Below are 14649 nucleotides of genomic sequence, written 5' to 3'. Positions count from 1 at the left end.
TAACGGGGTGAGGTGGATGGGGTAATAGCCTGCAGTAATGTCCCAATGCTAAGGTCTATACAGGGCCATGCTCTATTATAGTTTGGTCAACACACCCAGCATAAATTGGCACTTACTGTTCTAGGAAGGGCTTCACAGTTACTGAGGGTAAATAATCCACCTGCATGCAGGAGACACAAGAGACATGGGTTCAATACCTGGGTTGGGAAAATCCCCTGGAGTAAGGCAGGGTAAACACTACAGCATTCTTGCTTGAAAAAAAAAAAAAAAACAACAACAACAAAAACCCATGCACAGAGAAGCCTGGCAGCTATGATCCATAGGCTAGCAACGAGTTGGACACAAGTGAAGTGACTGAGCACACATTCTAGAAAAAAATGTTACAGAGCCACCTGTTGATATAATCCTCTCTCTTTGGTCTGAACTAATGTGTTTCTTATTGATCTCTCATGCTCAGTTCACGATCTCACATTTTAGGTGAATGATTTACAGACCTTCTAAAACTACCACCCAAAAAAGATGATCTTTTCATTTTAGGAGACTGGAATGCAAAAGTAGGAAGTCAAGAGATACCTTAAGAAACTGGTAAATTTGGCCTTAGAGTACAAAATGAAGCAGGGAAATGGCTAACAGAGTTTAGGCAAGAGAACACATTTGTCATTGGAAACACCCTCTTCCATCAACACAAGAGAAGTGAAGATTATACACATGGATATCACAAGAAGGTCAATACCATGATCAATGTTTAATACAAAGTCAGATTGATTATCTTCTTTGCAGCTGGAGATGGAGAAGCTCTATACATTCAGCAACAACAAGACTGGGAGCTTACTGTGGTGCAACTCATGAACTCCTTATGGCAAAATTCAAACTTACTTTGAAGAAAGTAGGGAAAACCACTAGACCGTTCAGGTATGGCCTAAATCAAATCCCTCAAAAGTATACCGTGGAAGTGACAAACAAATTCAAGCGATTAGACCTAATAGAGCCACTGAAGAACAAGACGATAGATGTAGGCTCATGACATGTACAAGAAGCAGTTATCAAAACCATCCCCAAGAAAAAAAAATGCAAAAAGGCAAAATGGGTGTCTGAGGAGGCCTTAAAAATAGCTGAGAAAAGAAGAGAAGCTAAAGGAAAAGGAGAAAAACAAAGATATAACGATTTGAATAGAGAGTTCCAAAAAATAAAAAGGAGAGATAAGAAAGCCTTCCTCAGTGATCAATGTAAAGAATTAGAGGAAAACAAGAGGATGGGAAAGACTAGAGATCTCTTCAAGAAAATTAGAAATACAAAGGGAACATTTCATGCAAGGATGGGCACAACTAAGGACAAAAATATTATGGACCTAACAGAAGTAGAAGATATTAAGAAGAGGTAGCAAGAACACACAGACAGACTTTACGAAAAAGATCTTCCTGACTCAGATAACCATGATGATGTGATCACTCAACTAGAACAAGATATCCTGGAATTCAAAGTCAAGTGAACCCCTTAGGTCCACAAGCATCACTACGGACAAAGCTAGTCCAGGTGATGGAATTCCAGTTGAGCTCTTTCAAGTCCTAAAAGATGATACTCTTAAACTGCTTCACTCAATATTCCAGAAAATTTGGAAAACTCAGCAGTGGGCACAGGACTGAAAAGGTCATTTTCATTCCAATACCCAAAAAAGGCAATGCCAAATAATGTTTAAACTACCACACAGTTGTACTCATCTCATAAACTAGCAAAGTAATACTCAAAATTATCCAAGCCATGCTTCCAAATTACGTGAACCATGAAATTCCCGATGTTCAAGCTGGATTTAAAACAGGCAGAGGAACAAAGATCAAATTGCCAACATCCGTTGGATCACCTAAAAAACAAGACAGTTCCAAAAAACTCGTTTACTTCTGCTTTATTGACTATGTCAAAGCCTTTGACTGTGCCTCATAACAAACTGTGGAAAATTCTTAAAGTGATGGGTGTACGAGATCACCTTACCATCCTCCAGAGAAATCTGTGTTCCGGTCAAGAAGCATAAGTTAGAACTGGACATGGAATAACAGACTGGTTCCGTACTGGGAAATGAGTAGGTCAAGACTGCATATTGTCACCCTGCTTATTTAAGTTATATGCAGAGTACATCATGCAAAATGCCAGGCTGGATGAAGTAAAAGTTGGAATCAATATTGCTGGGAGAAATATCAACAACCTCAGATATGCAGATGACACCTCCCTTAAGGCAGAAAGCGAAGAGGAACTAAACAGCCTTTTGATGAAAGTGAAAGAGGAGAGTGAAAAAGCTGGACTAAAACTCAACATTCAAAAAACAAAAATCATGGTATCCAGTCCCATCACTTCATGGCAAATAGATGGGGAAACAGTGAGAGACTTTATTTTTGAAGGCTCCAAAATCACTGTAGATGGTGACTGTGGCCATGAACTTAAAAGATGCTTTGTCCTTGGAAGAAAAGCTATGACAATCTTAGACAGCATATTAACATTACTTTGTCGACAAAGGTCCATCTAGTCTAAGCTATGGTTTTTCCAATAGTCATGTATGGATGTAAGAGTTGGGCTATAAAGAAAGCTAAGCATCAAAGAATTGATACTTTTGAACTGTGGTGTTGGAAAAGTCTCCTGAGAGTCCCTTGGACTCCAAGGAGATCAAATAAGTCAATCCTAAAGGAAATCAGTCCTGAAGATTCATTGGAAGGACTGATGCTGAAGCTGAAGCTCCAATATTATGGCTCTGTATTGTGCAGAACTGACTCGTTGGAAAAGATCCTGATGCTAGGAAAGGTTGAAGGCTGGAGGGTAAAGGGATGACAAGGGATAAAATGGTTAAATGGCATCACTAACTTGATGGACATGAGTTTGAGCAAGCTCCAGGAGTTGGTGAAGTACAGGGAAGCCTGGAGTGCTGAAATCCATGATGTCACAAAGAATCAGGCATGACTGAGTGACTGAACTGAACCTAGAACACATCCAGGGTAGAAAATGAAAATATGTACAGTATTGTTCAGTTATCTTAAAACTGAACATCTCTAACATTTTTATTAGTCGGCCTAATTTATTTCAGACTTTTTGCCAATTACTTGTTGACAATTTTTACTCCCTTGTAACTTTGAGATTTATTATGCCATCTGGCTTAGCAACAAAGATTTACAATACCTTGTCCTTAATTTCTCCAGTCCTTCAACATAATATATGAATTAGTACCTAGCTTTAAAAAAGAAAATAAAGTCATATACACTGAACACTTTTGTTTTCCAACTTATTAGTTACTTATGTAATTAGATGAGAAAAGTGAAAGTCACTCAGTTGTGTCCAACTCTTTGTAACCCTCTGGACTATACAGTCCATGGAATTCTCCTGGTCAGAATATTGGAGTGGGCAGTCTTTCACTTTTTGATGGTATCTTCACAACCCAGGGATTGAACCCAGGTCCCCTGCATTGCAGGCAGATTCTTTAAATGCTGAGCCACAAGGGGAGCCCAGGAATACTAGAATGAGTAGCCCATCCCTTCTCCTATGGATCTTTGTGACCCAGGAATTGAAGTGTGTGCTCCTGAATTGCAGGCAGATTCTTTAGCAATTGAGCTATTAGGGAAGTGGCAAAAAGAAATGACATTGAAAGATGAACTCCCCAGGTCAGCAGGTGCCCAATATGCTAATGGAGAAGAGTGGAGAAATTAATCCAGAAAGAATGAAGAGACAGATCCAAAGAGAAAGAAACACTTAGTTGTGGATGTAACTGGTGACAGAAGTAAAGTCTGATGTTGTAAAGAACAGTATTGTATTGGAACTAGAATGTTAGGTCCATGAATCAATGTAAATTGGAAGGGGTCAAACAGGAGATGGCAAGAATGAACAATGACATTTTAGGAAACAGTGAACTAAAATGGACTGGAATGGGCAAGATTAATTCAGATGACCATTATATCTACTACTGTGGGCAAGACTCCCTTATAAATGCAGTAACCCTCATAGTCAACAAAAGAATCTGAAATGTAGTACTTGGGTGCAATCTCAAAAATGAGAGAATGATCTCTGTTTCCAAGGCAAACCACTCAATATCACATTAATCCAAGCCTATGCCCCAACCACTAACACCAAAGAAGCTGAGGTTGAACTGTTCTATGAACAATTATACGATCTTCTAGAAATAACATCCAAAAAAGATGTTCTTCTCATCATAGGGAAACTGGAATGCAAAAATAGGAAGTCAAGAGATACCTAAAGAAACAGGAAAATTTGGCCTTGAAGTAAAAAATGAGGCAGGGCAAAGGCTAACAGAGTTAATGATCCAGATAACCATGACTTTGTGATCACTCACCTAGAGTCAGACATCTTGGAATGTGAAGTCAAGTGGGCCTTAGGAAGCATCACTACAAACAAAGTTAGTGGAGGTGAGGGAATTCCAGTTGAACTATTTCAAATCCTGAAAGATGATGCTGTGAAAGTGCTGCACTCAATATGCCAGCCAATTTGGACAACTCAGCAGTGGCCACAGGACTGGAAAAGGTCAGTTTTCATCCCAATCCTAAAGAAAAGCAAAGCCAAAGAATGTTCAAACTGCCGTACAATTGCACTCATCTCACAAGATAGCAAAATAATGCTCAAAATTCTTCAAGCAAGGCTTCAACAGTATGTGAACTGTGAACTTGCAGTTGTTTAAGCTGGATTTAGAAAAGGAAGAGGAACCAGAGATCAAATACCAACCTCCTTTGTATCATAGAAAAAACAAGATAGTTCCTAAAAGACATCTACTTCTTTATTGACTATGTCAAAACCATTGACCATGTGGATCACAAGAAACTGTTGAAAACTCTTAAACAGAGGAGTATGCTGCTGCTGCTGCTAAATCGCTTCAGTCGTGTCTGACTCTGTGCGACTCCATAGATGGCAGCCTACCAGGCTCTGCCATCCCTGGGATTCTCTAGGCAAGAACACTGGAGTGGGTTGCCATTTCCTTCTTCAAAATACTAGACCACAATGCCTGCCTCCTGAGAATCTGTATGTTGTCAGGAAGCAACAGTTAGAACTGGACCTGGAACAACAGACTGGTTCCAAATTGGGAAAGGAGTACAAGGCTGTATACTGTCACCCTACTTATTTAACACATGCAGAGTACATCATGCAAAATACTGGGCTAGATGAAGCACCAGTTGAAATCAAGATTGCCAGGAGAAATATCAATAACCTAAGATATGTAGATGACACCCCTGCTACCCCGCTTGTGGCAGAAGCAAAGAATTAAAGAGCACCTTGATGAAAGTGAAAGAGGAGAGTGAAAAATTTGGCTTAAAACAACATTCAAAAAACAAAGTCATGGCATTCGTTCCCATTTAGTTCAGTTCAGGCCTCCCTGTCCATCATCAACTCCCGGAGTTCACTCAAACTCACATCCATCAAGCCGGTGATGCCATCCAGCCATCTCATCCTCTATCATCCTTTTGCCTCCTGCCTCCAGTCCCTCCCAGCAGCAGAGTCTTTTCCAATGAGTCAACTTTTCGCATGAGGTGGCCAAAGTATTTGAGTTTCAGCTTCAGCATCAGTCCTTCCAATGAACACCCAGGACTGATCTCCTTTAGGATGGACTGGCTGGATCTCCTTGCAGTCCAAGGGACTCTCAAGAGTCTTCTCCAACACCAGAGTTCAAAAGCATCAATTCTTTGGTGCTCAGCTTTCTTCACAGTCCAACTCTCACATCCATACATGACCACAGGAAAAACCATAGCCTTGACTAGACAGACCTTTGTTGGCAAAGTAATATCTCTGCTTTTCAATATACTATCTAGAATGGTCATAACTTTTCTTCCAAGGAGTAAGCATCTTTTAATTTCATGGCTGCAATCATCATCTGCAGTGATTTTGGAGCCCAAAAACATAAAGTCTGAGACTGTTTCCACTGTTTTCCCATCTATTTACAGAATGGGAAAGACTGGAGATCTCTTCCAGAAAATTAGAGATACCAAGGGAACGTTTCAATCAAAGATGGGCTCAATAAAGGGCAGAAATGTATGGACCTAACAGAAGCTGAAGATATTAAGAAGAGGGGGCAAGAATATACAGAACTGTGCAAAAGAGAGATTCACTACCCAGATAATCACGATGGTGTGATGACTCACCGGGAGCCAGACACCCTGGAATGTGAAGCCAAGTGGGCCTTAGAAAGCATCACTACAAAAAAAGCTAGTGGAGGTGATGAACTTCCAGGTGAGCTATTTCAAATCCTGAAAGATGATGCTATGAAAGTGCTACACTCAATATGCCAGCAAACTTGGAAAACTCAGCAGTGGCCACAGGACTGGAAAAGATCAGTTTTCATTCCAATCCCAAAGAAAGGCGATGCCAAAGAATGCTCAAACTACCACACAATTGCACTCATCTCACAAGCTAGTAAGGTAATGCTCAAAATTCTCCAAGCCAGGCTTCAGCAGTACGTGAACTGTGAGCTTCCAGATGTTCAAGCCTGTTTTAGAAAAATGCAGAGGAACCAGAGATCAAATTGCCAACATCCGAATGGATAATTGGGAAAGCAAGAGAGTTCCAGAAAAAAACATTTATTTCTGCTTTATTGACTATTCCAAAGCCTTTGACTGTGTGGATCACAATCAACTGTGGAAAATTCTGAAAGAGATGGAAATACCAGATCATCTGACCTGCCTCTTGAGAAACCTATATGCAGGTGAGGAAGCAACAGTTAGAACTGGACATGGAACAACAGACTGGTTCCAAATAGGAAAAGCAATATGTCAAGGCTGTGTATTGTCTCCCTGATTGTTTAACTTATATGCAGAGTACATCATGAGAAACACTGGGCTGGAAGAATCACAAGGTGGAATCAAGATTGCTGGGAGAAATATCAATAACCTCAGATATGCAGATGACACCACCCTTATGGCAAAAAGTGAGGAGGAACTAAAAAGCCTCTTGATGAAAATGAAAGAGGAGAGTAAAAATATTGGCTTAAAGCTCAACATTCAGGAAAAAAAGATCATGGCATCTGGTCCCCATCACTTCATGGGAAATAGATGGGGAACCAGTGGAAACAGTGTCAGACTTTATTTTTGGGGCTCCAAAATCACTGCAGATGGTGAATGCAGCCATGAAAAGATACTTGTTCCTTGGAAGAAAAGTTATGACCCATCTAGACAGCATATTAAAAAGCAGAGACTGTCCAGCACCCCCAGACTCAGAGGGAGAGGGAGAGGGTGGGATGATTTGGGAGAATGACATTGTAACATGTATTCTATCATGTAAGAATCGAATCGCCAGTCTATGTCCGACGCAGGATACAGCATGCTTGGGGCTGGTGCACGGTGATGACCCAGAGAGATGTTATGGGGAGGGAGGTAGGAGGGGAGTTCATGTTTGGGAATGCATGTACACCTGTGGTGGATTCATGTCAATGTATGGCAAAACCAATACAGTATTGTAAAGTAAAATAAAGTAAAAAATAATTTTTTTTTTAAGAAACAACATTCCCAAAACTAAAAAAAAAAAAAAAGGCAGAGACATTTCTTTGCCAACAAAGGTCCGTCTAGTCAAAGCTATGTTTTTTTTCAGTAGTCTTGAATGCATGTGAGAGTTGGACTATAAAGAAAGCTGAGCACCAAATCATTGATGCTTTGTAACTATGGTGTTGGAGAAGATTTTTGAGAGTCCCTCTGACTTCAAGGAGATCAAATATTTCAATCCTAAAAGAAATCAGTCCTGAACATTCATTGGAAGGACTGATGCTGAAGCTGAAGCTCCAATATTTTGGCCCCTTGTTTCAAAGAACTGACTCATTGGAGAAGACCCTGATGCTGGGAAATATTGAAAGAAGGAAGAGAAGGGGACAACAGAGAATAAGATGGTTGGATGGCATAACTAACTTTGTGACATGAGTTTGAGCAATCTCTGTGAGTTGGTGAAGGACAGGGAAGCCTAGCTTGCTTCAGGCAACAGGGTTACAAAGGGTTGGACAGGACAATATATCTGAACTTAATTGAACTGAATAAATTCTCCAGAGTTGGTGACAATTTATTTTCTTCTTCCCATGATCATGTTCCCTGCACCTTTGTGTGATATTTTCTCTTTAATCAGGAAGCAACTGCCAAAAAGCTTTGCAAACAATTCCAATGGTGACAAAAATGCAAATAAATATATACATATATTAAGGAATATATTAATGAGCATAGGATATATATATATACACATATATATATACACACACACATATATATATATATATATATATATATATATGTTATGCAATATATACATATGGAGATGTTAGGATAGTATCACTGACTCAGTGGACATGAACTTGGGCAAACTCCAGGAGAAGTGATGGACAGGGAGGCCTGGAGTGCTGCAGTTCATGGGGTCGCAGAGTCAGACACGACTTAGCAACTGAACAGGAACAGTAACCTATGGAGCAGGAAATGGCACCCCACTCTGGTATTCTTGTCTGGAAAATTCCATAGGCAGAAGAGCCTGGTCCTCTCTGGTCCATGGGGTAAAAATAATCAGACTTAGCTGAGCAACTGGAAAAATAAATAACAAATATATATACTTAAAACATTTAAATTTATACAATGCACCTCTGTATACTAATGCAGATTTATTTACAAACATAAGTGGAAAAATACACCAAAAATAAAATTCTCATGTTGATATTGACCTATACCAATTTCCACCTCTACACATTTAACAAAGTGTCCTATAAGACATTCCAATCTAATATAATATTTTATTATCCTATTCACATCTTCTTTTGTAAATAGAATTGTGAAACAAATTTCCTAGGAATTCTCTCCTTCATGTAACGTCCTCTAGTTATTAGAATATGGAGTACTGGGGCAAAAGTGCAACTAAAATTACATAAGCAAGTATGGCAGGATAATACTTATTTTTGTAAAAAAAAAAAAAAAGGAACAACTGTATAGCCTTATCTTTAAAATATGATTCTATTCTCAGGAAACCATATTCAAATTTAATTTGTATATATTTTTATTGCACAACTGGCTTTGTACTACATGATACTTTATTATAAAATCATTAGCATTTCCATTTGATAAAAAATCTGGGATCAAATGAGAAATGCATTTTAAAAAATAAGTACGAGTATGAAAAAAATCAAATTTGAATAAAAAACCACAAGAATATATTGTTCATGGAAAAGATTTAGTGCTCTGTTGATCATTTAAACTATTTTACTCACTATGTAAACCTGCAATACTGACCTCATGCCCAACCAACCCTTGTCCTTGTTAAATGGTGAGGAGCAAAGAAGTGATCCTTTGTACTCCTGAAATTTTACTTCCAGTGGATGGATAACAGGGTTAGCAGTAGAAGCTAGACGGAGATTTTGTAAAGAACAGTTCAAAAGGCATAGATGACCCTCTTTGATGAGAGGCAGTTAACATTTCCTCAGTAACCAGCTCTTAGCAGCTGTCTGGCTGTGGTAGCCACAAGTGTTCTGGAGACAGGGCAGTGGCCCCAGGGCCTTTCTCATTCAACCCATCAGCAGTGGGGCAAATTACACACTTCACATCTCAATTTCAAAATTTGAGACATAAAGATAACTTCTGGAAGGTAAAAATGCCTGCTGTTGTTAAACTAGGTAGAAGTATTTATATTCTTTCCAGTACAATATATTTATATTTCACATTGTTTTTAATATTATTATATAGTCTTATACTTATTTTTTTACATCACAATTGTCCAAGTCTTGAAGTTCTTGAGGGTAAGTCACAAATCTAAGTCCTCTTTATATTCATAAATTTTCTTTATAGCCAATGCACATAGGGCAGTGGCCAGAACACAATAAATATTATATAAAACTGAGTATATTTAATCACTAATAAGGCAATTATACTATAAAATCTGAATATAAACTCTATTAATGACAGAATTAAAATACTAATATTATTTTTTCTACAGTGTTTTTTGTCATAGTAAATGTTTTACATAATAATGTTAAATTTAGGAGAAGGAAGCATTTTAAAAAAAACATAGCCTGAACAAAACTTATCTGGTATAACACTAAAATCTGTTACTATTTAAGGTAAATTAAGGGTTTAAGACTTGAAAAATAGCAACTGTTTTATAAATCTTTAAATGTGTAAATTTGAGTTAGTCAATGAATACTTTTCAGACAAAGCACTTACCAAGATGAAGATCATTCTCCTATAACTCAAAATTTCACTGATACTAGAAAAAAATACACATCAGCATATTGTGAACATTCATACTACATGGGGAATAAACATGGGAACTATTTTCTTATCAAATTACTTTTTGTCCTATGCCACAAAACTAAAATTAAATATTATAAACAATAAAATATAAATACTGTCAAATTTTTTATGATGCATCATTTTCCACACCAATCATTTTACAATCAGTTATGATTATTCCAACCCAAAATAAGAACAGAATGGGATAGGAATATAACCATGATGTATACAGTATTATCTAATTAAAAGGAAAACCACTTTTATTATGATTTATTAAGGCAACAGTTTTCCCCTCCCCCTTGGCTTAATTGGAGAATGGTGCTTTAGATCATTGTGCTAGTTTCTGCTGTAAAACAGTGAATAAGATATACATATATATATATATATATATATATACACATATATACATATATACATACATACACACACACACACAGAGGATATAATGAAATTCCAGCAGAACTTTTCAAATCCCTAGAGGATGCTGCCTTTATTAAGGTTTTGCATTCATTATGCCAGCAAATCTGGAAGACCCAGCAGTGGCCACAAGACTGGAAAAAGTCAATCCTCATCCCAAAGCCCAGGAAGGGGAGTACCAAAGAACATGCCAACCATTGGACAATTGCACTCATCTCCCATGCTAGTAATATCTTGCTTAAAAGCTTGCATGCTAGGCTGTAGCATTTTGGGAACCAAGAACTTGCAGATGTCCAAGATGGGTTTAGAAAAGGAAGAGGAACTAGACATCAAATTGCTAACATTTGCTGAATCACAGAGAAAGCAAGGGAATTCCAGAAAAACATCTACCTCTGTTTCATCGACTGCACTAAAGCCTTTGACTGGGTGGATCATGACAAACTGTGGAAAGTTCTTAGAGAAATGGGAATACCAGACCTCTTACCTGTCTCCTGAGAAACCTGTATACAGGTCAAGAAGCAACAGTTAGAACCCTGTATGGAACAACTGATTGATTCAAGATTGAGAAAGGCATATGAGAGGGCTGTCTGCTGTCACCCTGAGCACATCGTGAGAAATGCTGGACTGGATGAGTTACACGCTGGAATCAAGATAGGTGGGAGAAACATTAACAGCCCCAGATATGCAGATGATACCACTCTTATGGCAGATAGCGAAGAGGAACTAAAGAGTTTCTTGATGAGGGTGAAGGAGGAGGGTGAAAGGGCCGAGGGTGAAAGGAGGGTGAAAGACTAAATATTAGGAAAAAACTAAGGTTATGGCATCCAGCATCTATTTGTATCACAAATAGAAGGGGAAAAGGTGGAAGTAGTGAAAGATTTCCTCCTCTTGGGCTCCAAAATAACTGCAGACAAGAAATCAGAAGACAATTGCTTCTTGGCAGGAAAGTGATGACAAACCTAGACAGTGCATTGAAAAGCAGAGGCATTACTCCACTGACAAAGGTCCGTATAGTCAAGGTTATAGTCTTCCCAGTGATCACTTAGAGTTGTGAGAGCTGGACTATAAAGAAGGCAAAATGCCAAAAAATTGATGCCTTGGAACTGTGGTGCTGAAGACTTCTGAAAGTCCCTTGGACAGCAAGGAGCTCAAACCAGTCAATCATAAGGGATATCAACCCTGAATATTCACTGGAAGGACTGATGCTGAAGCTGAAGCTGCAGTATTTTGGGCATCTGATGTGAGCAGACAACTCATTGGTAAAATCCCTGATGCTGAGAAAGATTGAGGGAAGATGGAGAAGAGGGTATCAGAGGATGAGATGGCTGAACATCATCACCGATGAATGAACATGAAATTGGGCAAACTCGGGAGATGGTGAAGGACAGGGAGGCCTGGGGTGCTGCAGTCCATGGGATCGCAGATAGTCAGACATGACTGGGAAACTAAACAGCAACAACAGTACATATCTCCCCTCCTTCTTGAGCTTCACTCCCTCTCCCTCATATCCACAGAATAGGCCTCCACAGAGCACCAGACTGAGATCCCTGTGCTGTATAGCAGGTTCCCACTAGCTTTCTCTTTTACATATAATAGTGTATGTATGTCAATGCTACTCTCTCAGTTCATCCCATTCTTTCCCCAATGTGTCCACACATCTTTTCTCTAAGTCGGAGTCTCTACTCCTGCCCGCAAATAGGTTCATCTGTACCATTTTTCTTGATTCCACATATATATGCCGATATATGATATTTGTTTTACTTTTCTGATTTTGTCTACTCTATGACAGACTCTTGCTCCATCCACAGCTCTACAAATAACCCAATTTATTCCTTTTATGGCTGAGCAATATTTCACTGAATATATGAAACGTGCACATACTCAGATACTTAGTTACTCAATTGTGTCTTATTCTTTGTGACTCCTTGGACTGTAGCCCACCAGGCTTCTCTGTCCATAGAATTTTCCAGGCAAGAATACTGAAGTGGATTGCCATTTCTTCTGCCAGGGGATCTTCATGACCCATGGATAAAAATCCATATCTTCTCTATCTCCTGCATTGGCAGACAAAATTTTACCACTGAGCCACCTAGAAAGCCATACATGTACCACATCTACTTTATCCACTCAGTTTCTGTAAAGTTAAAGCTGAAAATTAAGACCATGAAATAGTGTGATTCCACAACAGGAACTAAAGCACTGTGAGTGCTCTTCTCTGTCACCTAATGCACAGCAAAGGAGGCAAGAATATATAATGGAGAAAAGACTTGTCTCTTAAATAAATGGTGCTGGGAAAAAATGTAAAAGAATGAAATTATGTACTCCATAAAAATATTTATAGCATAACTTATTTTAACATTTTTGCTTATTATTTAGGTCTTTAATCCATTTTGAGTTTATTTTTGTGTATAATGTATAGTATTCAAAAATAAACTCAAAATGGATTAAAGACCTAAATGTAAGTAAGGGACCATAGTTTTAAAATAAGCATAGAACATTGCACTTAAAACCATATGTGATAGAGAAGAATCTCTATAGTGTTTTAGTTCTGTGTGGAATCACACTATTTCAGGGTCTAATTATCAGTTTTAACTTTACAGAAACTGACTTCAACACAGAATTCACAAATGAATAGACATTTAGGGAATGATTCCTGTGTTAATCAAAGTTGCACAACTAGAGGACATTAGAAGACAAGGAGAATGTTAATTTTTATAAATTTTTCATACTCAAAAATGTCAGCCATATTGAATGGCTTCTTCCTGATATCATATGTCTTAGGTGGTTGCACAGTTTAGGAAGTTTCATGTTAACCATGCAGGAATAAGTGCTGTGCTTTAGCAATTCTGAAGACAAAATCATTTTTCTTTCAAATATTATTATTTTCTTCTCCTAGCATTCTCCTACTCAAGCAAGCTGACATTCATTGCTTTAAGAGAAGTTTGGATTTATCCTAGAAGAGATAATTTAATTGATTAATGAATCATAAAATCCACAGCAAATAGAATGGCATGAAGGCAAAAATATTTAAACACACTTTAAAAACTTATTTTGTTAAGATTTATAGAAAAGTTGTAAAGATAGCAGTAGTTGCAAATGATAGCAGAAAACTAGTTTCTCCTGTTGTTAGTATCTTATATTACCATGGTGCATCTGCCAAAATAAAGAAGCTGGCATTAACACATTAGTATTAACTGAACTGTAGATATTATGCAGATTTCACTTTTCTATTAAAGTCCTCTTTTTGTTTCAGGATCTTTTACAGGATCCCACATTTGATATGTTTAAGATAATCTTTGCCAGATTTCAGAGTTCTAAAGTTACTATTTTTCTCTTTACATAACCTCTCTGTGGGAAGTCTTTAAATCTACCTCACCCAGGGGTGGGCTGGGGTGTGGGTGGAGGAGAAGGTGGAGGGCCTGGTAGTTAAGCATGTCTCCTGAAGGGAGAAGCACCTACATATGCTATTTTGAATTCTCTTGCAAAGAAGATGTGTCCTTTTATTTTTCTTTTTTAGCTCTAATTTGTTTATTTATTCAATAATTTATCTTAGTTGGTATTTTTATTTAAAATATTACCACAGGGCTAGAACAAATAATTTCACAATTTGTATGGAAATACAAAAAATCTCGAATAGCCAATGCAAACTTGAGAAAGAAGAATGGAACTTGACGAAACAAGCTGCCTGACTTCAGTCTCTACTACAAAGCCACAGTCATCAAGACAGTATGGTACAGGCACAAAGAGAGAAATATAGACCAATGGAACAAAATAGAAAGCCCAGAGATAAATCCACACACATATAGACACATTATCTTTGACAAAGGAGGCAAGAATATACAATTAAGATAAGACAATCTCTTTAACAAGTGGTGCTGGGAAAACTGGTCAACCACTTGTAAAAGAATGAAATTAGAACACTTTCTAACACCATACACAAAAATAAACTCAAAATGGATTAAAGATCTAAACATAAGACCAGAAACTATAAAACTCCTAGAGAACATAGGCA

This window comes from Ovis canadensis, chromosome 12 (genome assembly GCF_042477335.2).
Source record: "Ovis canadensis isolate MfBH-ARS-UI-01 breed Bighorn chromosome 12, ARS-UI_OviCan_v2, whole genome shotgun sequence".
NCBI lineage: Eukaryota > Metazoa > Chordata > Mammalia > Artiodactyla > Bovidae > Ovis > Ovis canadensis.
This window is presented reverse-complemented; position numbering follows the sequence as displayed.